Below are 27,521 nucleotides of genomic sequence, written 5' to 3'. Positions count from 1 at the left end.
AAGAAAGAGCTCGGCCTTGCCAAGAGGCAGCTCGAGGAGAATAAGGGTAAGTAATACCCCGTCTATAGATTTGTATATATAAAAAAGGACGCGATTGCAAAATGACAAGATCATTGTATGTTTGCCAGGGGCCACGACCGAGGTGGCGACCCTGAAGCAAGCGCTGACCAAGGCCGAAGATACAGCGGCCAAGGAGCGCACCGAGCGAGAGAAGCACGAGGCTCAGGTGGGCGAGGTGCAGCAAGAGCTCCAGGCTCTTGTGGCGAAGCACGAGGCGTTGGAGCTTGACTCCAAGACGCGGGAGTCTGAGCTTGTCGTGGCCCTCGAGAGTGTAAAAAGTGCCAAGGCCGAAGCCCAAAAGGCCCTCCAAGAGATCGACACGATGAAGAAGATAGCGGCGGGTAAGGCTTTCTATATGCAAAGCAAGCAAGTAAAAGTAAATTACCGATTACTTATCCAGATCCGGAGCTCTTCAGGAGCATTCGCAGATTTGCCCCGCAGTGTGTCCGATGCCGCACAATTTTACCAGGACGAGGACGGAAGCTCGACGGAGAAGCTGTTCTGGTCTCAGTATGCTGAGGCCGAACATCCGGTGCCAATGAGCGACCAGCTGAAGCAGATGGTCGAGCTACATAAGGCGGCCGATCAGGCCATGAAGAGCTTTATAGTCCGGTTGTGGCCTGGCGACGCCCTTCCGAACAGCTTCTTCGGCCTTGTAAGTACATCTAGTGCCACCCCTAGTTGGTTTTGGAGTATTGACGACAAACCTAGCTGAGGGACTAATGTGTTTGTGAGAATTGCAGGAAAACACAGGTAGAAGTCCCTCGTTGATTCGGTTTTACTACCAGAGATGACCCCTAAAAATGTACGAAGACATTGAAGACAATGGTGGTTTATGAAGATATTCATATTGAAGACAATGACATGAGAAGACTCCCTATGAAGCTTTTGGAACTCGAAGACCTAGATCCTTCGTAGTTTTATTTCATTCATGTTGTGTCATAGGAACCACCGTACTGTTAAGTGGGGTCGAAGAGAACCAGTCAGAATGACTGAAGTGATGCCTAATTCAAATCCTATGTCTTCGAGCGAAGACTTTGAGAGAAAATCTTGTCCAGAGTCAGACAAGTCAGCTTTACTTGTAGCCCAAGTAAAGTTGCCGTGTGAGTTCAAAATTCGACCGTTGGTACACGTGTCAGTTCCTTAGTGACCCAGGGTCATTTCGGACAGATCAGGTCGGGTTGCCAAGTGGCTATAAATAGTCCACCCCCCACAACCATAAACGGTTGGCTGCTCAGATTTCAGTGCACGGCTTTTGTCGTTTGAGAGCAACCCACCTCGAAGCCTTTGAAAGAAAAATTCCCAGTGAGGAGAAAAGCCCTAACCACCCAGAGCCAGAGTAAATTGGGCATCACTTAAGTCTTCGTGTCTGTGTGATTTGAAGACTTATTACACTTGAGGACTGTGCATCCTCCAGACGGTTAGGCGTCGCGTTCATAGCATCCAAGAGAAATTGTGGATTGCCAGTGAACGAAGTCTGTGAAGGTTTGGGAGTCTACCTTGAAGACTTACCAGAGTGATTGGGCGAGGTCTGTGTGACCTTAGCTCAAGGAGAAAACGGTGAGGACTGGGTGTCTTGGACTAAGTGTCCTTGACTGGGTGTCCGGGACTGTGTGTCCTTTGGTTTAAATACCTAGCCGCTCCAACCAGACGTACAGTTGTCATAGCAACTGGAACTGGTCCAACAAATCATTGTCTTCAACGTGTCACTGGTTTCATCTTCACTTCCTTTCGCTTACAGTTATTCATTGTGAAGCCATTGCATGCTTGCTTTATCTTTTGTCTTCACAACATGAATGTGTGATCTGTTCGGCTTCATAACTTCTTCCTACCTGATCCTTATTACACTGAAGCTGTTTGTCATTGCGCTTTCACTCTATTGAATACATGACCATGGCTGGCCTGGTGTAATCTAACTTCCGCTGCATAGTAATAGGCATGATCTTAACTGTTTGTCTTCACAACTCTCACGTTTTGAAGACTTTCATAAAAATCGCCTATTCACCCCCCCTCTAGTCGATATAACGCACTTTCAATTGGTATCAAAGCAAGGTGCTCCCTTGTTCTGTGTGATTCGGTTTAACCACCTGGAGTTTTAGCTATGTCGACTGCAGGGATAATCAAAGTCTCCGCTGCTTGTCCCGTCTTCGATGGAACTGAATATCCCTACTGGAAGAATAAGATGCGCATGCATCTTGAAGCCATTGACGTCGACCTATGGTATGTCGTCGAAAACGGCGTTCCCAAGGCTGGAGAAGGTGTCACTGCTGCTGATGTCAAGAAGTTCGTTCAACTGGACTCTACTGCCAAGAATATCATCTGTGGTCATCTGACCAAAGGACAGTATGGCCGTGTGAGTGCCTTGAAGACATCCAAACTGGTCTGGGATTGGATCTCCAAAGTTAATGAAGGCATATCAACCCAGAGAGATCAAAGAATCAGTGTCCTTCGCAATCTCTTCAACCGCTTCAAACGAAATGACAATGAGAATGTCCAGCACACCTTTGATCGGCTCACTGACATCACAAATGAGCTTCAAGCCCTCGGTGCTACTAAGATCACCAAACATGAAATCGTCAAGACGCTGCTGAGATCACTTGATAGTTCGTTTGACATTCTGGCCCTGATGATTCAAGAACGTCCTGATTTCAAGACACTCGATCCGTCTGACATACTTGAGAGGCTCAACACACATGAGTTTCAGCTTTCTGAGAAAAGAGATATCTACGGTCCAAACTATGGGCGAACTCGTGCCTTGAAGGCAAAAGCTGTCTCCTCATCTGAAGAAGAATCTGACTGCAGTTCTGATCATCCTGAAGACATTGGAAGAGAACTTGCAATGCTAGTGAAGAAGTTTCAAAAATTCACCAAGAAGAAAGGCTTCAGAAAATCTTCACGATCAAGCTCAAGGAATGATGAAGCCTCTGCTCATGACTACAAGAAGAAAACATGTCACAAGTGCAAGAAAACTGGGCACTTCATCTCTGAGTGTCCACAGTGGGACAATGAGAACAGAAGGAAGAAGAAGAGCAAGGAATATAATTCTGACGACAAGAAGAAGAAGAAACACTCAAAGTCTTCATCACACAAGAAGAGCTCATCTGGCAAGGCGCGTGCGTTTGTAGGCAAGGAGATGGATTCAGAGGAGGAATCCACATCTGAGGAGGCAGAGGTGGAATCTGAGGAGGAGTCTGATTCTGGCACTGTGAGTCTGGCTACAGCATACGTCGCCAAGTCCATCTTCAACACTGAAGTCAATAATTGCATCACCGACACCGACGCAAATGACAAGAACGACTCCACTCCTACCTACTGCTTCATGGCACGCGGTGCCAAGGTAAACACACACACCACTCGCTATGAAACATCCAGTGACGATGACTCTGAATGTGATTCAAAACCTAGCTACAAAACACTTGCTAAAATTGCAACTGAACAACAGAAAGCTATGGAACATATTCAAAAACTGTTAGACAGAAGCGATGATTTGTTGGGTGCTGAAATGACTCGATCTGAATCCTTAATTGAAGACATAAAAAACCTTCACGTTAAGTATCAGGAACTTGAAGATCGTCAAGATACTCTCTCAATAACTCATGAAAAGCTTTCCTATGACTATCTTCAAAGGAAGCAAGAACTCGAGAAATTGAGGGTGGCTCATGAAGATCTTCAAAAGGAAAACGAGTCACTTCGCACCGAACAGATCAGTCCCGCTCAGGAAGGATTTGAACCACCATGTCTTAAATGCATTGAGCGTAATAATGCTAATTCTGTTGCTGAATGTTCCACTGCTACTACTGTTCCAATATCTTCAACTGTTGATGTGGCAACTAACCCCTCTGCTGAGGATATCACTGCTATTGCTGATGAGAATGCTAGGTTGAAGACATTGCTTGAAACAGGGATGTACAAAAGTCTGAAAGGGCATCAAACATTATGTGATGTCCTTAAGAAGCAGATTCTGAACCGAAACCCTAGGAAAGAGGGTGTTGGGTTCATGAGGAAAATCAATGCAGATGGCTCTTACTGGAAACCTGAGCAGTACCCCAAAACTACATGGGTTGCTGCAAAGGAACTTTCAGCAGATCCATCCAACTTATCTGGCTTCACTTGTGCTAACCCAATTATCATTGATGAATCCTTTGATGCAAACTATAAACTGTTTAAGAATCAGAATGGTGAAGTGTTTGCCAGGTACATTGGTACTAACTGCAGGAATGGACCGGCTATGAAGAAGATCTGGGTTCCGAAAACATGTCTGGAAAATCTTCCTATGAATGTCTTCATGACACCTCACTTGAAGAAGACAAACCTCGGTCCAAAGGCTTCATACAGACAGAGGACTCACCTGAGTCACACTAACGCAAATGTTTTGCAGGGAAACCATACTCAGGCATATGAATATGAGAGCGGTTCATCGAACCGTCATATTCATATGACCAAAAATTATTCTGCTTATGCCTATGAGTATTATTGTCCCCCTGCTAGACTGTTTGCTAAGGCTTCAAAGCCAAAATTCTCAGATGCTGCTCTTAGACTCATAGCTTCTAAGCCACCCTTGAAGATGTGGGTGGTTAAGAAAGCTTAACTTTTTTTTGCAGGGAAAGGTCTCCAGCACAAAAACAAAATCTTCTGATGCTATTGCTGGGGACCATAAAAATCTTGTGGGGCGCAAGATAAACTGCCCAAATGGCATCATTATGTACTTCGTTCCTGAATCGCATGCTACTCTCCCCATTAGTCCTAATCTGGATCTAAGTTTTCATAACCCACTGGTTCGTCAAATGTTTATGCTTCACAACACTCTTTGTGAAGCCTATCCCCCTAACTGTACTGTAGGGTACGATACCAGCGACTTCAAAGTCTTCAGAATGGATTATTGACAGTGGGTGTACAAATCACATGACTGGCAGAAGAAGCCTTCTTATGGACTCAACTTTACGTCCATCCGACAAGAGCCACATTACATTCGCTGACACTGGTAAAAGTAAGGTATTGGGTCTAGGTAGAGTTGCAATCTCAAAGGATCAACACATGGATAAAGTCATGCTTGTTGAATCCCTTGGCTTCAACTTAATGTCTGTCTCAATGCTTTGCGATTTGAATATGATTGTAATGTTTGGCAAATATCGCTGCCTGGTGCTAATGGAATCTGACAAATCTCTAGTGTTTGAAGGGTATAGGAAAGGTGATTTGTATGTGGTAGATTTCTCAGCAGGACCACAACTTGCAGTATGTCTTCTTGCAAAAGCTTCAGAATGCTGGCTTTGGCATCGAAGGCTTGGGCATGCTGGCATGAGGAACCTCCACACCCTTGCGAAGAAAAAGCACGTCATAGGCATCGAAGGCGTCAAGTTCAAGAAAGATCACTTATGCGGTGCCTGTGAAGCAGGGAAGATGACAAGGGAAAAACATCCTTCGAAGACAATCATGACCACTACTCAACCTTTCAAACTGCTTCACATGGATCTTTTCGGTCCCACTCACTACTCAACTTTTACTACTTCTGCATGCCTCTATGGCTTCGTAATTGTTGATGATTATTCTAGATATACTTGGGTGCACATAATCCTTTACAAGACTGAAGTGCAGGATGTCTTCAGACGCTTCGCAAATCGAGCTATGAACAATTTTGGCGCCAAGATAACGCACATCAGAAGTGACAATGGCACTGAATTCAAGAACACTGGCCTTGATACATATCTGGATACCTTGGGCATCACACATGAATTCTCAGCTCCATACACGCCACAGCAGAATGGCGTCGTCGAACGCAAGAACAGAACACTCATTGAGATGGCCAGAACAATGCTAGATGAATACAAGACTCCAAGAAAATTCTGGACTGAAGCCATTGATACTGCATGCCATACAATCAATCGTGTTTATCTTCACAAGCTTCTGAACAAGACATCCTATGAACTCCTAACTGGCAAGAAGCCAAATGTCAGTTATTTCAGAGTATTTGGCGCAAAATGCTGGATCAAGGACCCACACCACACCTCAAAGTTTGCACCAAAAGCACATGAAGGCTTCATGCTTGGATATGGAAAGGATTCGCACTCCTACAGAGTCTTCAATCTCTTCCACTACAAAGTGGTTGAAACAGTGGATGTGCGATTTGATGAAACCAATGGATCACAAAGAGAGCAATTGCCAAATGTGCTAGATGAAGTTCCAGCAAATGAATCAATCAAGCTTATGGGAACTGGAGAAATTGTACCTTCTGAAGCTCAACCTGAAGAAGAACTTATCATCTCAGCACCTGATCCACATGAAGACAATGCTCAGCCTGAAGATATACCTTCAAATGACCACATAGATCAGCAAGAGCAAAGTCTTCGCCCCACACACCCTCGTGTTGCAAATGAAGTACAAATTGACAAAATACTGGACAACATCAATGCACCTGGTCCACTCACTCGTTCAAGGGCAACTCAGCTAACAAACTTCTGTGGGCATTTCGCATTCGTCTCAATATCAGAACCCAAGAAAGTTGAAGAAGCCTTCATGGAACCTGAATGGATTCAAGCTATGCAAGAAGAGCTTCAACAGTTTGAGCTGAATAATGTATGGGAACTGGTTAAGCGTCCTGATCCACGGAAGCACAACATAATAGGCACCAAATGGATATACCGCAACAAGCAAGATGAGCATGGTCAAGTTGTCAGAAACAAAGCTCGTCTAGTTTCTCAAGGATATACTCAAGTGGAGGGCATTGACTTCGATGAAACATTTGCTCCTGTGGCTAGGCTTGAAGCCATACGCATACTGCTGGCCTATGCAAATCATCATAACATACTTCTCTATCAGATGGATGTGAAAAGTGCCTTTCTCAATGGCAAGATTGAAGAAGAAGTGTATGTTGCACAACCACCTGGCTTTGAAAATCCAAAACATCCTGATATGGTATACAAGCTCAACAAGGCACTGTATGGCCTCAAACAAGCCCCTAGGGCCTGGTATGATACACTCAAGTACTTTCTGAAAAGCAAAGGCTTCATACCTGGTTCCCTGGATCCCACTCTTTTCACGAAGACATATGATGGTGAACTGTTTGTGTGCCAAATATATGTGGATGACATTATCTTCGGCTGCACCAATCAGAAGTATAGTGAAGAGTTTGGATACATGATGCAAGAGCAATATCAGATGTCCATGATGGGGGAGCTGAAGTTCTTTCTCGGTCTTCAAATACGGCAACAACGCAACGGCATCTTCATATCTCAAGAGAAATATCTTAAAGAGTGCCTGAAGAAGTTCGGTATGCAAGACTGCAAAGGCTTCACAACACCAATGCCAGCCAAGCATCATCTGGGTCCCGACGACAATGGTAAAGAGTTCGATCAAAAGGTATACCGCTCCATGATTGGGTCTTTGCTTTATTTATGTGCATCTAGGCCAGATATCATGCTTAGTGTTTGCATGTGTGCTCGATTTCAAGCGACACCAAAGGAGTCGCATCACTTAGCTGTGAAGCGAATTCTTCGATATTTGGCTCACACCCCAACTCTAGGATTATGGTATCCAAAGGGCTCAGAGTTTGATTTAGTTGGATTTTCGGATGCTGATTATGCTGGTGACAAAGTTGATCGCAAGTCTACATCAGGCACATGTCACTTTCTGGGACGATCACTTGTATGTTGGTCTTCAAAGAAGCAGAACTGTGTATCACTCTCCACTGCTGAATCTGAATACATTGCTGCTGGATCTTGCTGCGCTCAGCTTCTGTGGATGAAGCAAACACTCAAGGATTATGGCATTCATCTGAAGCAAGTGCCACTTTACTGCGACAACGAAAGCGCCATCAAGATTGCCAACAACCCAGTTCAGCACTCGAAGACAAAGCACATTGAAATTCGTCATCACTTTCTCAGAGATCATGTTGTGAAGGAAGACATTGATATCATACACGTCAACACTGAAGAGCAATTGGCAGATATCTTCACAAAGCCCTTGGATGAGAAGAGATTTTGCAAGTTACGGTGTGAGCTAAATATCTTGGAATCCTCAAATGTCCTGTGATCAGGCACACATCCTAACACTTAAGCATATTGATGACTTAGATGTGCAACACACGAAGTAGCGTATATCTTCAAACAATGAAGACATACATTCTAAGTGTGAATACATTAATGTGGAATTTGACTTCGGAGCGCCACGATAATTGTGCGCCGTGTCTGGGTCTAATACTTCCTATACGGTGGGTAACGCCACCACCAAACGTTCCATTTTGAAGTGTTTCTCTCATGGCGTTACCTCTCAATGTCTTCACAATTGGTTTGGTTTCATTCTCAATATGTCTTCATGATTATCTTCACTGCGTTGATTATATGGATATATATGTACTGATGTTCTGTCCTCTACAACATTCACTTATAGCTATGTCTTCTTGGTTGAATCTTTTGAACTAAGTGAATGTGATCGGACCCTAACCTCTCTATGCTTTCTATCTCAAACTCTATCTCTCCAAGTCATATGCATTCTGTTGAAACTGTCAAATGTCTTCAATGTGTCCTTCAGCTGAAGACATAGTGACAACCATAAAAGTCCGTTTTTAATGCTCATTCCTTCACATAAGATCCGGAGAAGAAGGAACGACCGCCCAACAATTTAGGCGTGCGTGGGACATGGAACAAATCCCAATCTTCCTCTAACTGGCCACGCGTGCCTCAAATGCGAACCGCCAGGGGTACCTGCATAATAGCGCAGTGCCGCCTCTATCCCTATAAATACACGATTCACTGCGGTCATTATCTCCTTCTTCCACCCTCGCACGAACCCTAGCGCCACCGCTAGCACTCGACGACGCCGGTGACGAAGCGCTTCACTGCCGCAACCTCTCCGACGCCGTTTTCACGCCGACAGCGGACATCGCTCTCTCCGTCGTCGCCGTAGGTGTCTTCCGTTGCCAAGTTAGGGCACGGAGGATCGAACTGCTCGACCTCAACTCTCACTTCGTCTAGCAGTTCCAAGTGTGGTAAATAAAACCTCTTTTTACAGCCTCTTTTGATCCTACAGTTCAGTCACTTTCTGCCATAAGAAGTTTCTCTTCACACCAGTTAAATCTCTCGCTGCATCTCATAACATGCCTAGTATATTCACTTGTGCTTCATAAAGTAGTTAGATTCCTCACTTGTACTGATCTATGGGTTCGTACAAATCTGGAACCAACTTCTTATCTATAAGTGAATGTCTTCGCATAATGAGGTCAATGTCTTCTAAACCGATTTATCTTCAAAATCTTCTGAGAATGCATATGACCTCTTCCCCTTCCCTCGCACCTTAATGCTGTCACAGGTACATGTCCGTGGAGAATCCTTTGGTTCTCATAGTCTGCATTCATTTGCAGAGTACTTGCAGCATCACATCAACTCGCCTGAAGCCAGTTCTTGCAAAAGGAAGCCTTTGAAGCCTTTGAACATCTTGAAGCCTTCCAAGTTATTCATGGCTTCAGAAACAGCAGCAAGGAAGGGAGGCAGACAGCGACGTGGTGAAACGTCCAAAGATCTGCCTGATGAATTGGCAGAGATGTACAAAACTGATCCTGAAGAAAACTATGGTCAGCGCAAGACACGAATCCAATGGATTCGAAGATATTGGGCAGAGCAATGGTTCCACTACCGCTTCGTCACTCAGGAATATGCGGAGAAGTGCGCCATCAAGAGACCGTGGGGAGATGTATTATACAAAAATCTCGTACCCAGGTCCAGAGACGAAGCCATTGCTCAAGGCTTCTATCCATGCATGGTGAGAGGATCACAGCCAGCTGAGGCACACCTGTCATCACTTCTCTGGTGCCGCGATGATAATCTCTTCAAGCGCAACTTTTAGTTTGCACAACAGTCAGTGAAGATAAACAAGAAGAAATTTGGGCTTGCCTTCAACCCTGGTCCCTCCTCACCAAGGGCAGATGGCACACGCAACGCCGATCCCAATATCATCGGGCCGTATGCAAATCTTGCAAGCCTCATCACTCGCATCCTAGTCCAAGGGACTGCTGTGAATGACCCTCCAGCAGATACTGAGTCAGATGACGCCCCTGCTGCTCCGAAGCCAAAGCAGAAGAAGCCAAAAGCTCCAAAATCTTCAAAGCCAGCCGCTTCTCCCAAGATCGCAAGAGTGAAGCCTTTAGCAACTGCACCTCCTGAAGCCAGTGTGCAGTCAGAAGGCTTATCACGAGTGTCCAAGCCCCAAGAAGCCAAGAAGCCTCAGCCACACATAGGCAAAGAGCTCACAGCTGCTGACATTCTGCGCTGCGAAGCCATTGATCTCTCAAGCAAAGAAGATCTTGGAGATGATGCTCTTGAGCAGCTCATCAAGAGCAAGGAGGAGGCTGAAATCTTTAACAATCTGCCTCTGTTTGATGTCGCCATCATCCACAACTTCATCGATGAATGGTTTGACACACCAGACATAAGCTTCAATGATCTGCAGCTACCCATAGGCCTCAGCGTTGCCTTTCAAGGTGCAATCGCTTCAGAACTTGCAATAGCCCAGCGAATTGTAGAACTGAAGCAGAAAATTGATCATGAAAAGGCTCGGTTCAAGAAGCACGTGGCCAAGATCAGTGTGCAAGAAGTGAAAAACTTCAAGATCATGTTGCACGAGCTGAAAGAAAACTTCCTGAAGACGCGTGCCGAAGCTCAAGGCTCGCGAGAACGCATGAAGACTTTGGCTGATCACTGCGTGCAAGCCTACAATGAGGCAGAAAAGCGCAAGGCACTTGGGCGTCCCGGCATTGACCCCAGGATGGCCGCGAAGAAGAAAAAGAAGGCGGCTGTGCCCGAACCTGAAGCGCCAAGGTCAGAACCTGATGCTCCGATTGTCTTCCCCGCTGCAACGACTGGCTCGAAGCCAAAGAGTCGATCAACCGCCTCACAGCACAAGAAGACACGGACTGGAGAGGCTAAAGCTAAGAAGAGAAAACACTCTGAAGCCTCTCCTTCTGAACCCATCATCAAGAAGCGCAAGACCAAGAAATCTCGGGCTGCTCCCACAGAGCCCCTGATAGTTGAACCACTCTGCGTCCGCTATCCTGACACAGACCGTCAGTTGACAGTGCATGAGCCTGCTTACATAGAGGCTCCGCACGCTGAAGACATTCCAGCAGCCAACCCCAATGCTGCTGAAGACATTGGTCCCCAAGACAATGTGCAAGGTGATGCAGCCCTTCCTCAGCTTGAGACAAGCGAACAGATCAGTATTGGTCGTCCATTGACGCCAATCACACAAAATGCGTCGTGGGCAGATCTCCCACAGGAGGAAGATGAGCCCCAACCCACTGCAACTGCAACTCCACCAGCGCCTACACTCCATAGGCTTCGCAAAGGGCCAAGGGCTCAGGCTGCAGAAGACATTCCGGCTGCATCAGCCGAAGAGCAAGCAGAAATACCACAAGCTCCAACTCCCCCGCACCAACAAGAAGCAGTTCTCAAGGAGAACGTGCCTGAAGCTGAAAATGTTGAGGCTGCCACAAACAACGCCGAAGCAAGTGTGGAGCCCTCCCCAAAAACAGCTTCAGAAGACACCGAAGCTACTGCTCCTGAACATTCTGTGCCTGTGTCTGCTGCCGGACCACAATTCAACTATCATATTGCTCACAGGCCCCAGGTCCAGAAGCCGATCCCACGACTACCAAGGTTCCCAGGTCCTGCATCAGCTCCTGGTTCCTTCAACATCAACGGCTTCAGGGCAGATAACACGTTTTTCGACCGCTCCAAGAACCCTTATTCAAGGGAACGGATTGTATCAGATAGGTTCTGGAGCCATCAACAGCGCAGCTATTATTCATGCATCCTTTACAACCAAGGCCGCATCTTTCCTCACAAGCGCCTTGAGGTTGAAGCTATTGCTGGTCTGCCTGGTCTGGAAGAAGCACTGGATTGCTTCAAGCAAGTGGGTTTGCTGCCATTTATCACTGATGAAGAGCACTGGAACGAAGAGCTTCTGCTCCAGTTCTATGCCACTGTGCATATCAAAGGCTATAACAGAGATCCGAAGACATGGATTCTGGAGTGGATGACAGGCAATATCCATCATGAAGCCAATGCTTTCGACCTAATTGAGCTTACCGGCCTTCCCACTCCTGGCGAATTCTTTGAAGAAGGGTGCCAACTCCATGCTGAAGCAATTGAGAGCATATTTCAGCGTCCTAGACCAGATATGAGTCAGATGCTCTCAATGATGAAGCCACTGCCTCCGAATGCACCCTATCCAACTAGGTTCTTCGTTGAAGACTTAGAGTACTTGCCCAGAACAATATATGATATCATAAGGCGGACTCTATGGCCTGTCAAGGGACACTCTCGATATGCGACAATTGATGGTGCAATGAAGACTCTCATCTTCTGCATTCTTCATGGCAAATGCTTCAATGCACAGGATCTCTTCATCCGTCAATTTGCAGCGTCTGCTTCAGAACTGTTTGGATTAAAGTTTTATGCTCCTTGGGTTATGAGGCTGATCAAGCTTCACTCTGCCATCTCCTATCAACCCTCAGCCCGCAATCATAGGATATTTTTGCCAGATGTGGACACATCTGCTGAAGCAATATATTCAGAGCCGGCCAAGCAACCACTAAGTCTTCAGAATGCAGAACACCAGAGCTTCACTCAAAATATTGAAGGTGTTGAAGCTCTCTCCCGAGTGTATCCAATGGCTGGCACCACACGTGCCCCTGCATCAACTGAAGCCACCAACAGCACAGCTGCAAAGAGACCCAAGAAGCGTGCTCGTGCACTCAATGACAGAGAGCTTCTTGTGGCTCTTCACCAAAAGCAAGATAGGCATCACGACTGGCTCAAGAGGCAGATGAGAAGCATCATGCAAGACGTCAATCGCATCAGAAATCTGGCAACCAAGAATGCATTTGTCACACACGAGACCTGTCGCCGCACTTGGAAGGGCCTCACCATGATGTGCCCTGAAGCTGAACTGCATGAGGATGGCTTCACAGAGCACTTCAAATTTGACTCCACGCCTCCAAGAAGAGCGGTGATGCGCAGCACACCATCACTTGAAGAGTCAGAGTTCTCTTCTTCTGCTGCCACCGTGTCTGCCTGGATTATTGAAGAAGAAGACGACGCGACATCATCTCCACCTGCTTCAACGCGCGTCGAATCTGCACCAAGCTCGTCTGCACCGCCGCCAAACAACTCCACCGACCCTGCTGCGCCTGGGAACGCGTAGAAACCTCTATGTCTTCAAACCTTTTTGGTCATCACTGACAAAAGGGGGAGAAGCATATGATGGTTATAGTCTTCAAGCGGGTCACTATGGGCGGGTGCCTTCATATTTTGCTACATTTTGCTTCGTGCTTACAACTCCCGTTTTTTTTGCTACATTTGCTTCATTGAGTTGTAACACTTAGCCTTGATGGTCGTCTGCTACCTGTTTGTCACTCCGTTGTGCGACGATAAATTCCGCACTCATCTCATTCTGCAGACGTCCATTTTCCATTATGCATGTCATTATCTTCATATACTTTCACATGCATAGTGGATTGTCATAAGTTGAAGTGGATCTCCACAAGTACAACCTGCCATGTGCATTTGCATTCAAGAAGCAAATTACTTATATGCACATCTTCAGGGGGAGCCCTTGCAACTTATGAAGACAATTCTTTTTACAATTTCACAAATTATGTTTCCCGTTGAAAACTTCAACTAGTTTGTCATCAATCACCAAAAAGGGGGAGATTGTAAGTGCATCTAGTGCCACCCCTAGTTGGTTTTGGAGTATTGACGACAAACCTAGCTGAGGGACTAATGTGTTTGTGAGAATTGCAGGAAAACACAGGTAGAAGTCCCTCGTTGATTCGGTTTTACTACCAGAGATGACCCCTAAAAATGTACGAAGACATTGAAGACAATGGTGGTTTATGAAGATATTCATATTGAAGATAATGACATGAGAAGACTCCCTATGAAGCTTTTGGAACTCGAAGACCTAGATCCTTCATAGTTTTATTTCATTCATGTTGTGTCATAGGAACCACCATACTGTTAAGTGGGGTCGAAGAGAACCAGTCAGAATGACTGAAGTGATGCCTAATTCAAATCCTATGTCTTCGAGCGAAGACTTTGAGAGAAAATCTTGTCCAGAGTCAGACAAGTCAGCTTTACTTGTAGCCCAAGTAAAGTTGCCGTGTGAGTTCAAAATTCGACCGTTGGTACACGTGTCAGTTCCTTAGTGACCCAGGGTCATTTCGGACAGATCAGGTCGGGTTGCCAAGTGGCTATAAATAGTCCACCCCCCACAACCATAAACGGTTGGCTGCTCAGATTTCAGTGCACGGCTTTTGTCGTTTGAGAGCAACCCACCTCGAAGCCTTTGAAAGAAAAATTCCCAGTGAGGAGAAAAGCCCTAACCACCCAGAGCCAGAGTAAATTGGGCATCACTTAAGTCTTCGTGTCTGTGTGATTTGAAGACTTATTACACTTGAGGACTGTGCATCCTCCAGACGGTTAGGCGTCGCGTTCATAGCATCCAAGAGAAATTGTGGATTGCCAGTGAACGAAGTCTGTGAAGGTTTGGGAGTCTACCTTGAAGACTTACCAGAGTGATTGGGCGAGGTCTGTGTGACCTTAGCTCAAGGAGAAAACGGTGAGGACTGGGTGTCTTGGACTAAGTGTCCTTGACTGGGTGTCCGGGACTGTGTGTCCTTTGGTTTAAATACCTAGCCGCTCCAACCAGACGTACAGTTGTCACAGCAACTGGAACTGGTCCAACAAATCATTGTCTTCAACGTGTCACTGGTTTCATCTTCACTTCCTTTCGCTTACAGTTATTCATTGTGAAGCCATTGCATGCTTGCTTTATCTTTTGTCTTCACAACATGAATGTATGATCTCTTCGGCTTCATAACTTCTTCCTACCTGATCCTTATTACACTGAAGCTATTTGTCATTGCGCTTTCACTCTATTGAATACATGACCATGGCTGGCCTGGTGTAATCTAACTTCCGCTGCATAGTAATAGGCATGATCTTCACTGTTTGTCTTCACAACTCTCACGTTTTGAATACTTTCATAAAAATCTCCTATTCACCCCCCCTCTAGTCGATATAACGCACTTTCAGGCCTGGTGAGGCGGCTCGTGGATGCCTGCCCGCGACTGGAGGTCGTCAAGTGATCTGTCTGCATTGAAGGTGCACGCCGGGCTTTCACCCGTGTGAAATTGCAGTGGGTCAAGCTAGACGTCGTGAAGCTGATCAAGGAGGGGCTGCCAGAGGGCAAGGAGCACTGCCACCCCGAGATGTACTACGAGGATGTTCTGCCGGGCGCCCGTCTCATCGCGGACGAGTGTTCGAAAGATGTAATATTTGAATGAGACTTGCTCGTTTTATCCGGTATGTATGAAAACTTGTTTCATATGCGCTATGCAACGCTTGTTGGAATTTAAAATATTACCTTCTGTTTGGCTGTTTATCCAATCTGAGAGATGGCTAGTCCTCGGCTTCTGCCCCCATGCCACGAGTGCTGGGGTGTTCGGGATAAAATTGAGCACTCTTGTTCCCATGTTTGGGTCCTTCAAGGGAGGTGCTCAGCGCAACGAACAAGGCAACCGGACTAATAATGCTTTATCACTCTCACTTAGCCATAGAATTCTATAATTTTAAATTTCGGCGAAGCCCCTGGTATTCGAAATGCCGAATCCGGGCGCGATCCACGCCTGTAAGTCGGATAGGGCCGGCCCCTCGCCCTAAGCGGCATAAGTCTTTAGGGACTCAGAAAACCTCGCCGAACAGCGACCCATCTCTCGCCTTATCATGACAGTCAATTTTAGCTTTCTTTACTGAGGTGCTCAACCCGGCAGAACTGGGGCACAATCGCAGTAGTTCTCCTAGCGCCACCTTAGCCGATAGAGCGGAACGTAAGGTACCAAAACATAGGAGCCGGACAAACCCAACATTTGACCAAAGACATGATTCAGAGCTGATGCTTATAATGCTATAAGTTCGGGGTGCCGCACTTGTGAAAGTGTTCGGACTTTTCACACCGCATTGTGGGGTACGTAAGCCCCTGGTGTATTGCCGTACCAGAGTGTACGGTTGCAAGGCGTCATTAATGAACACACACACACACACACATATATATATATAACAAGAATGCAATAATAGTCGTAATGTCATGCATTGTTTATTGAAAAATTACGTTAAAGCAGAGTGATACAGATAGTGCGATAAGAAAAGAGTAGGACTATGTCCCTTCCAAGGGCAAGCTGAGGGATGATATGAAATCGAATATTTCGCTCGTTACTGTAATCAACCTGGGAATTCCGTGGTATAACGTAGTTGTCTGCCTCATTGGTTGCTGCATCATGTGTTCGGCAATAGTGCAGCCGGACAGTGTTTCCAGAGATTAAGGTCCTGAAAGAAAAAGAAAAATAACCAAACGGGAAGCCCCTAGTGCGGTTTAGGCCGCATTTTGGGGCGTGCCGTAGTTGTGCCCCCCTCTCCACCTGTGCCCATGGTATTTTTAATGCGTAATTATGTACGCGCGACACGAATATCGCCGTTGGGCTGGGATTGGGGTGGCCGCCTTATTGCTACACGAGCTCAGATCGCGCCAGGCGGTCTATTTGCCGATTGCCTGAGCGCGCTTGAAGGTGTCCGGGCTTTGAAGCGCCGAACTGGTTGATAGCCTTGAGAGGCTGCTTTGCGCTTCTACTGCGAGGGTCGCGTTGTGCTCCTCTGTTCGGAGAGAGCGCTCTGTGTTTCCATTGACTGTAATAACTCTGCGAGGTCCTGGAATCTTGAGCTTGAGGTATGCATAATGTGGTACCGCATTGAATCTAGCGAATGCGATTCGCCCGAGCAGCGCGTGATAACCACTGCGGAACGGGACTATATCGAAGATTAACTCTTCGCTTCGGAAATTATCCGGGGATCTGAAGACCACTTCCAGTGTAATTGAGCCTGTGCAATGGGCCTCTACACCTGGAATGACGCCCTTAAAGGTTGTTTTTGTGGGTTTGATCCTTGAGGGGTCTATACCCATTTTGCACACTGTGTCCTGATAAAGCAGGTTCAGGCTGCTGCCGCCGTCCATAAGGACTCGAGTGAGGTGAAATCCGTCGATGATTGGGTCTAGGACCAGTGCGGCGAATCCGCCATGACGGATACTAGTGGGGTGGTCCCTGCGATCGAAGGTGATTGGACAGGAGGACCAAGGGTTGAACTTTGGGGCGACTGGCTCCAACACATATACGTCCCTGAGCGCACACTTCCGCTCCCTCTTGGGGATGTGGGTTGCGTATATCATGTTCACCGTCCGCACTTGCGGGGGAAACCTCTTCTGTCCTCCAGTGTGCGGCTGCCGAGGCTCCTCCTCGTCATCGCTATGCGGCCCCTTGTCCTTGTTTTCGGCAATTAACTTGCCGACCTGCTTGAACACCCAACAATCCCTCTTGGTGTGATTGGCTGGCTTGTCTGGGGTGTCGGGTATTTGACACGAGTGATCGAGTATATGGTCCAAGCTGGACGGACCCGACGTACTTTGTTTGAATGGCTTTTTTCGCTGACCGGGTTTAGAGCCTTTGAATCCGGCATTGATTGCCGTATCCTCAGTATTGTCGCTGTTAATGCGGCGCTTATGCTTGTTGCGACGTGACCTGCTATTGCCGTCCTTGGTATCTGAGGTACCATGGTTCTTTGATATGTTATTACTGCGAGCCAGCCAGCTGTCTTCTCCCGCACAAAAGCGGGTCATGAGCGTCGTGAGAGCTGCCATAGATTTCGGCTTTTCCTGACCAAGGTGCCGGGCTAGCCACTCGTCTCGGATGTTGTGCTTGAAAGCCGCTAAGGCCTCCGCATCCGGACAGTCGACGATTTGATTTTTCTTTGTAAGGAACCGAGTCCAGAATTGCCTGGCCGACTCTTCTGGCTGCTGAATTATGTGGATCAAGTCATCGGCGTCTGGAGGTCGCACATAAGTGGCCTAAAAGTTGTCGAGGAATGCGGCTTCCAGATCTTCCCAACAGCTAATGGAGTCCGCTGGCAAGCTGTTAAGCCAATGCCATGCTGGTCCTTTGAGCTTTAGTGGGAGGTATTTGATGGCGTGTAAGTCATCGCCGCGGGCCATGTGGATGTGGAGGAGGAAATCCTCAATCCATACTGCGGGATCTGTTGTGCCGTCGTATGATTCAATATTTACAGGTTTGAAACCTTCTGGGAATTGATGTTCCATTACTTCGTCTGTGAAGCATAAGGGGTGTGCGGCACCTCTGTATTGGGATATATCGCGACGCAGCTCGAATGGGTCTTGCCCGCTGTGTTCGGCCCGACCAGATTTGCTTTTACTATATCCGGCGTGATGTTTGTCATCTCGCAAAGTGGTGCACCCTTGTGATCCGTAGATCGATCTTGAATGCTTTGCCTTGTCCTCCAATATGTCTCGCAGGTCTGGCGTATCTCCCCATGCCTTTTTATTTGAATGGCATTGGGGTGGAGGCTAAGCTTTTGGCTGGAATGCCTCTCTATCGCGGCCACGAGGTGGCCGATCAGCCGTATCATACGCTTCTTCCTCCAGTCGGGGTAGTAACCTGCGCCTTGGGTAACTCTTGGAGGGACGCTCGAGTTTATATTCCTCGGCCGCGAGGACTTCAGTCCATTTGTCAGCTAGCAGATCTTGATCAGCTTGAAGCTGCTGCTACTTTTTTTTCAGGCTATTTGCCGTGGCCATAAGCCGGCGCTTGAAGCGCTCTTGTTCGACGGGATCCTCTGGTACGGCGAATTCATCGTCGCCGAGGCTTGCCTCGTCTTCAGAGGGGGGCATGTGATCATCCTCCTCCTCTCCGTCTACCGCTCTCTTAGGAGAGCTGGCTCCTTCGTCCTCCTGCTCTAAATCTTGCTGGAGAGGATTGTTGTTGTCTTCGGCACTATCCAGAGTGTTATTATCTCTTGTGCCGGTATCACCACTTTTGCTTTGGCGGGACTTAGAGCGGCGCCGCTGATGTCGGCGCTTGGGTTGCTTCTTGGAGGGGTCATCCTCCGCTATCTCGTCGCCATTGCCTTCGTTGGGTGTATCCACCATGTATATGTCATATGACGAGGTGGCTTTCCAGTGCCCTATAGGTGCTGGTTCATGTTCATCTCCTACATCGCCGTCCATACCGTCGATGTCTTCGAAGTCGAAGTCGAGCATGTCGGTTAAATCATCGACAGTGGCTACAAAGTGGGTGGTGGGTGGGCATCGAATTTCTTCGTCGTCCGCATCCCAATCCTGTTGGCCATAATCCGGCCAGGGCTCTCCTGACAAAGAGAGAGACCTTAGTGAATTCAGAATGTCGCCGAAGGGCGAGTGCTGAAAGATATCCGCGGCGGTGAATTCCATGACCGGCGCCCAATCGGATTTGATTGGCAGGGGCGCGGATGGTTCGGAGTCAGAAAAAGAGTCCGGCACGTTGGAGTCATGGACTGCGTAGAGGATTATGCTGGTGTTTGGCTCGATCGCCGTTGAGACTGCAGCCCCTGAGGCGGTGTCTAGCCATCCATCCTCGATTGGCGCAGTTGGCTCCGAGCTAAGGGTCGGAGCTGATGCGGGCGCAGCCTCTGGGTACTGTTCGGCGGCAGAGCTAGGTCATACCCATCGCGACAGTACGACGCACCCGGCTGTGGCTCGAATCCGTCGAAGATCAAGTCTCCGCGGATGTCGGCTGTGTAGTTCAAACTTCCAAATCTGACCTGATGGCCAGGGGCGTAGCTTTCAATCTGCTCCAAATGGCCAAGCGAATTAGCCCGCAGTGCAAAGCCGCCGAATACGAAGATCTGTCCGGGCAAAAAAGCCTCACCCTGGACCGCATCGCTATCGATGATAGTAGGAGCCATCAAGCCTAACGGCGACGACACAGAGGAACTCTCAATTAAAGCACCAATGTCGGTGTCAAAACCAGCGGATCTCGGGTAGGGGGTGCCGAACTGTGCGTCTAGACCGGATGGTAACAGGAGGCAGGGGACACGATGTTTTACCCAGGTTCGGGCCCTCTTGATGGAGGTAAAACCCTACGTCCTGCTTGATTAATATTGATGATATGGGTAGTACAAGAGTAGATCTACCACGAGATCAGAGAGGCTAAACCCTAGAAGCTAGCCTATGGTATGATTGTATGTTATGGTTGTTGTCCTACGGACTAAAACCCTTCGGTTTATATACACACCGGAGAGGGTTAGGGTTACACAAGGTCGGTTACAAAGGAGGAGATATTCATCTCCGTATTGCCTAGCTTGCCTTCCATGCCAAGTAGAGTCCCATCCGGACACGAGACAAAGTCTTCAATCTTGTATCTTCATAGTCTAACAATCCGGCCAATGGAGATAGTCCGGCTGTCCGGAGACCCCCTAATCCAGGACTCCCTCAATAATCTTCACTACTTTTTATAGCATAAGTATCATCACAATAATCATTATAGGTAGCAACTTTGTTCTCATCATAATCGATTGAAACCTCTTCCAAGATAGTGGAATCATTACTAAATAAAGTCATGACCTCTCCAAATCCACTTTCATAATTATCATAATAAGATTCAACATCCTCCAAAATAGTTGGATCATTACTTCCTAAAGTTGACACTCTTCCAAACCCACTTTCATCAATATAATCATCATAAGTAGGAGGCATGCTATCATCATTATAAATTTGCATATCAAAACTTGGGAGCTAAAAATATCATCTTCATTAAATGTAGCATCCCCAAGCTTGGGACAAACATTAATTGCAGCAAATATATTCTCAAAAATATCATTTCATCAAACATAGCATCCCCAAGCTTGGGCCTTTTCATATCATAAGCATAATCACTCTCATCATTAATAGTATGGACATCACCAATAGTATAGCAATTATCATCATCACAAGGAGTAATAGGAGCAACATCATTTGGGAGGGATACCTTTTTACCTTTGCTTCTCCGTATTTTCTTTTTCTTCTTCACATCATGTGTGGGTTTAATCCTCTTTTCGTAGCTCCTTATTAATGAGATTGGATGAATAGGAGGCTCCTCCTCGTTACCTGATTCATCATAAGAAATAATAGGAGGATATTGGGAAGTCTCTTCCCTTTCATTAGTATTCTCTTCATCCTCTATTTGTTTTCTTTTCTTTATGTAATTGGCAATATAAGGATTTTCAATGCAATTCACCACACAATACATATAAATTTCCTCTAGATCAAAATTAAGAACTCTATGAAGGGCAAATTCTGGAATAACCTTAGATATACGTTTCATTTCTTCATAACCCAAGAGCAAACTAAGTTCATTATGATGTGCAAGGGAAATCAAGTCATCACAATTTTTGGACACGATACGATCATGGAACAATTTGCATTGGGTACTGAAATGATCACGTCCATTGCAAAGTTCACAAGTAGGGCCAAGAAAGTTTAAATTTTCAGCACAAACATCTAGCCTTTCTTGCAACCATTTAGTTTCCAAATACTTATGCCTCTTGCAAAATCTATCTTCCTTGTTTGGTATGTAATTGCAAACTCTATGCACTCCACAAAAATCAACATGCTTATAAGAGATATTTTCATCATGACTAGTGCAATCATCATTAGTATTATGGATATTCAAAGAGTTCATACTAATAACATTGCAATCATGCTCATCATTCAGAGATTTAGTGCCAAACATTTTATAGACTTCTTCTCCTAGCACTTGAGCACAATTTTCCTTCCCATCATTCTCACGAAAGATATTGAAAAGATGAAGCGTATGAGACAAACTCAATTCCATTTTTTTGTAGTTTTATTTTATAAACTAAACTAGTGATAAAACAAGAAACAAAAAGATTCGATTGCAAGTTCTAAAGATATACCTTCAAGCGCAAATCTCCCCGGCAACGGCGCCAGAAAAGAGCTTGATGTCTACTACACAACCTTCTTCTTGTAGACGTTGTTGGGCCTCCAAGTGCAGAGGTTTGTAGGACAGTAGCAAATTTCCCTCAAGTGGATGACCTAAGGTTTATCAATCCGTGGGAGGCGTAGGAAGAAGATGGTCTCTCTCAAACAACCCTGCAACCAAATAACAAAGAGTCTCTTGTGTCCCCAACACACCCAATACAATGATAAATTGTATAGGTGCACTAGTTCGGCGAAGAGATAGTGATACAAGTGCAATATGGATAGTAGATATAGGTTTTTGTAATCTGAAAATATAAAAACAGCAAGGTAACTAATGATAAAAGTGAGCACAAACGGTATTGCAATGCTAGGAAACAAGGCCTAGGGTTCATACTTTCACTAGTGCAAGTTCTCTCAACAATAATAACATAATGGGATCATATAACTATCCCTCAACATGCAACAAAGAGTCACTCTAAAGTCACCAATAGCGGAGAACAAATGAAGAGATTATTGTAGGGTACGAAACCACCTCAAAGTTATCCTTTCTGATCGATCTATTCAAGAGTTCGTAGTAAAATAACATGAAGCTATTCTTTCCGTTCAATCTATCATAGAGTTCGTACTAGAATAACACCTTCAGACACAAATCAACCAAAACCCTAATGTCACCTAGATACTCCAATGTCAACTCAAGTATCTGTGGGTATGATTATACGATATGCATCACGCAATCTCAGATTCATCTATTCAATCAACACAAAGAACTTCAAAGAGTGCCCCAAAGTTTCTACCGGAGAGTCAATACGAAAACGTGTATCAGCCCCTATGCATAAGTTCACGAGGTCACGGAACTCGCAAGTTGATCACCAAAACATACATCAAGTGGATCACGTGATATCCCATTGTCACCACAGATAAGCACATGCAAGATATACATCAAGTGTTCTCAAATCCTTAAAGACTCAATCTGATAAGTTAACTTCAAAGGAAAACTCAATCCATTACAAGAGAGTAGAGGGGGAGAAACATCATAAGATCCAACTATAGTAGCAAAGCTCGCGATACATCAAGATCGTACCACCTCAAGAACACGAGAGAGAGAGAGATCAAACACATAGCTACTGGTACATACCCTCGGTCCTGAGGGAGAACTACTCCCTCCTCGTCATGGAGAGCACCCAGATGATGAAGATGGCCACCGGAGAGGGATTCCCTCCTCCTGCAGGGTGCCGGAATGGGTCTAGATTGGTTTTCGATGGCTACGGAGGCTTCTGGCGACGGAACTCCCGATCTATTCTGCCCCTTGATCTTTTTACGGTACATGGATATATATAGGCGAAAGAAGTCGGTCAGGGGAGCCACGAGGGGCCCACGAGGGTGGGGGCGCGCCCAGGGGGGCAGGCGCGCCTCCCTGCCTCGTGGCCACCTTGAAGCTTCCTTGACTTCAACTCCAAGTCTCCTGGATCACGTTCGTTCCAAAAATCATGCTCCCGAAGGTTTCATTCCGTTTGGACTCCGTTTGATATTCCTTTTCTGCGGAACACTAAAACAAGGGAAAAAACAGAAACTGGCACTGGGCTCTGGGTTAATAGGTTAGTCCCAAAAATAATATAAAAGTGCATAATAAATCCCATATACATCCAAAACAGATAATACAATAGCATGGAACAATCAAAAATTATAGATACGTTGGAGACATATCGACACACACTGGTTTTGATAAGCACAGGGGTGCCTTCTACTAGAATTCGGCAGATAATAAGCGCAAATACATGATGGTGAAATGGAAATACATTTGTCGACCCAAAAACCTGGGTGGGTTAGGCAACACGGCTGTCATGAATAAATGCCTCATTTTAAAGTGGCGGTGGAAAATCATGTCTTCTGTGGAGTCTCCTTTGTGGCTCACCATTCTCAAGGCTAAGTACTTCCCGACGTCGAGCCCCATGTTTGCTTCCACCTCTGGTGGTTCCCATTTTTGGCATCAACTCGTTAAAGTTCGCCCGATTTTTTAATCCTTGGTCAAATTTATAGTCAGGAATGGCAGATCTATTCGCTTTTTGTTAGACTAGTGGTGCGGGGAATCCACCCTCGCGGTGTCATTCCCTACCTTGTTTTCTTATTGTTCTAATCCGGAGATCTCTATCTTCGAGCTCTCTCTAAATAACTGGGATCTAGACCTTCATAGAACGCTATCTCCTGAAGAGTTGGAAGATTGGCACCGCCTTATTGCTTGCTTCCCCTTGCTCTTGGAGGAAGAGGATTCGGTTGTCTGGCCCCATTCTTCTTCTGGTCGCTTTTTGGTTAAATTTGTTTATGCTAAACTCATCTCTGGCTCCCCCACGTCCAAGTTCAAGTGCCTTTGGAGTGCGCAAATTCCTCCCGAGATCAAAATTTACATGTGGCAAGCTTTTCGTGGGAAGCTTCCTGCGGTGGATCAAATTCGGAAAAGGAATGGTCTGGGCTCTGACAGATGCGCCTTATGCGGGGCCATCGAAACCACTGATCATATCTTCTTTCAGTGCTCTTTGGCTAAGTTTGTGTGGTGTTGTATTCGTTATTGGCTGCAAGTGAATTGGAATCCCTCGTCCTTTGTGGACTTGCGGAGACTGGCCAGCGGGCTATCTGGGGCTTCTAAAAGGATCTTCTAGGTTGGGTTTGCAGCGATTTGTTGGTCGTTGTGGACCACTAGAAACAAGTTTACCATTGAACACATCTTCCCGGCTAATCCTGTTAGTTGCTTATTTAAAACTGGTGTTTTCCTACAGCAGTGGAGATTATTGATTAAGGAAGCGGACCACGAGGCTTTCGACGGCATGGCATCCAGGATTCAAATCACGGCTTCCTCCTTGGTGCGCTGGCTTCGGGAGGCGTCTTAATTCTAGCTTCCTTATATCATTATCTATCATTTCTTTTGAAGGCTGGCCTGCGTGCCATGACTGGCTAGGTTGCCATGTATGCGACTTATTCTATCTACTATCCTACTACTTTGTTTGCTTGGATGTTGGTTGTGCTACTCTGCTTGGTGGCTTTATTTATAAAGTCAGGCGTATGCCTTTTATCTAAGATAATAATAATTAACTGAAAATTCTTTTTGCAATTCTCGTTCATAAGAGTGGTTGTATTTTTATTTTTGAAAAAAGGGATCTTTATTAATGCAAAATATACTAATACAAAAGCACATTATGCACGCCCCAACATCTCTACAATTAGGGCGCACACATACCAATAAGTCACAAACAAAATCATAACAGACCAAAACTAAACCTACAACGAAGAGGTTGTGGGCCTATCCGAAGACTACGTCCATATGGTGTATAAACCTATTTGGTCTGGCTCTAACCCCGAGCACATCATGATAAACAATGGTCAACACTCCTGTCATTGTAGAAAAGATTAAATGCAAAACTAATGTGTACTCCCTCCATCCAAAAAAGTTTGTCCCTCAAATGGATGTATCTAGCACCAAGTTAGTGCTAGATACATCAATTTGAGACACAAGCTTGGGACAAGCTTTTTTGGACAGAGAGAGTATGCTGGTAAATAATCCATAGGCAAGTGAATTTTTTGGAATTAAAACCAATTATTTCTACATAGGCATAGTATCCAAATAAAGGATAACACTCCAACCCTAATCAACGAGCAAAACATATACGGAACTCCATCCGATCAATGGCCAAACATGTTGGCAACATTACACGGTGACCCTAAGTTGGATGCGACTAAAGGAAATATGCCCTAGAGGCAATAATAAAGTTATTATTTATTTCCTTATATCATGATAAATGTTTATTATTCATGCTAGAATTGTATTAACCGGAAACATAATACATGTGTGAATACATAGACAAACAGAGTGTCACTAGTATGCCTCTATTTGACTAGCTCGTTAATCAAAGATGGTTATGTTTCCTAACCATGAACAAGGAGTTGTTATTTGATTAACGGGATCACATCATTAGGTGAATGATCTGATTGACATGACCCATTCCATTAGCTTAGCACCCGATCGTTTAGTATGTTGCTATTGCTTTCTTCATGACTTATACATGTTCCTATGACTATGAGATTATGCAACTCCCGTTTGCCGGAGGAACACTTTGTGTGCTACCAAACGTCACAACGTAAATGGGTGATTATAAAGGTGCTCTACAGGTGTCTCCAAAGGTACATGTTGGCTTGGCGTATTTCGAGATTAGGATTTGTCACTCCGATTGTCGGAGAGGTATCTCTGGGCCCTCTCGGTAATGCATATCACATAAGCCTTGCAAGCATTGCAACTAATGAGTTAGTTGTGAGATGATGTATTACGGAACGAGTAAAGAGACTTGCCGGTAACGAGATTGAACTAGGTATTGAGATACCGACGATCGAATCTCGGGCAAGTAACATACCGATGACAAAGGGAACAACGTATGTTGTTATGCGGTCTGACCGATAAAGATCTTCGTAGAATATGTAGGAGCCAATATGAGCATCCAGGTTCCGCTATTGGTTATTGACCGGAGACGTGTCTCGGTCATGTCTACATTATTCTCGAACCCGTAGGGTCCGCACGCTTAAGGTTTCGATGACAGTTATATTATGAGTTTATGAGTTTTGATGTACCGAAGTTAGTTTGGAGTCCCGGATGTGATCACGGACATGACGAGGAGTCTCGAAATGGTCGAGACATAAAGATTGATATATTGGACGGCTATATTCGGACACCGGAAGTGTTCCGGGTGATTTCGGAGAAAACCGGAGAGCCGGAGGGTTACCGGAACCCCCCTGGGAGAAGTAATGGGCCATATGGGCCTTAGTGGAAAGAGAGAGGGGCAGCCAAAGGTGGGCCGCGCGCCTCCTCCCCCCTGGTCCGAATTGGACTAGGAGAGGGGGGGGCGCCCCCCTTTCCCTCTCCCTCCCCACTTCTTTCCCCCTCCTAGTAGGAGTCCTCCTCCTACTAGGAGGAGGACTCCTCCTTGGCGTGCCTATAGGGCCGGCCGGCCTCCTCCCCTTGTTCCTTTATATACGGGGGCAGGGGGCACCCCTAGACACACAAGTTGATCCACGTGATCATATTCTTAGCCGTGTGCGGTGCCCCCTTCCACCATAGTCCTCGATAATATTGTAGCGGTGCTTAGGCGAAGCCCTGCGACGATAGTGCATCAAGATCGTCACCACGCCGTCGTGCTGACGGAACTCTTCCCCGACACTTTGCTGGATCGGAGTCCGGGGATCGTCATCGAGTTGAACGTGTGCTAAAACTCGGAGGTGCCGTAGTTTCGGTGCTTGATCGGTCGGGCCGTGAAGACGTACGACTACATCAACCACGTTGTGCTAACGCTTCCGTTGTCGATCTACAATGGTACGTAGATCAAACTCTCCCCTCTCGTTGCTATGCATCACCATGATCTTGCGTGTGCGTAGGAAATTTTTTGAAATTACTACGTTCCCCAACAGTGGTATCAGAGCCTAAGTTTTATATGTTGATGTTATATGCACGAGTAGAACACAAGTGAGTTGTGGGCGATATAAGTCATACTGCTTACCAGCATGTCATACTTTGGTTCGGCGGTATTGTTGGACGAAGCAGCTCGGACCGACATTACGCGTACGCTTACACGAGACTG

Source organism: Triticum urartu, chromosome 6A (genome assembly GCF_056163025.1).
Source record: "Triticum urartu cultivar PI428250 chromosome 6A, HENAU_Tu73, whole genome shotgun sequence".
NCBI classification, from domain to species: domain Eukaryota; kingdom Viridiplantae; phylum Streptophyta; class Magnoliopsida; order Poales; family Poaceae; genus Triticum; species Triticum urartu.
The sequence above is the reverse complement of the archived record's forward strand: the minus strand, read 5'-3'. Positions refer to the sequence as shown.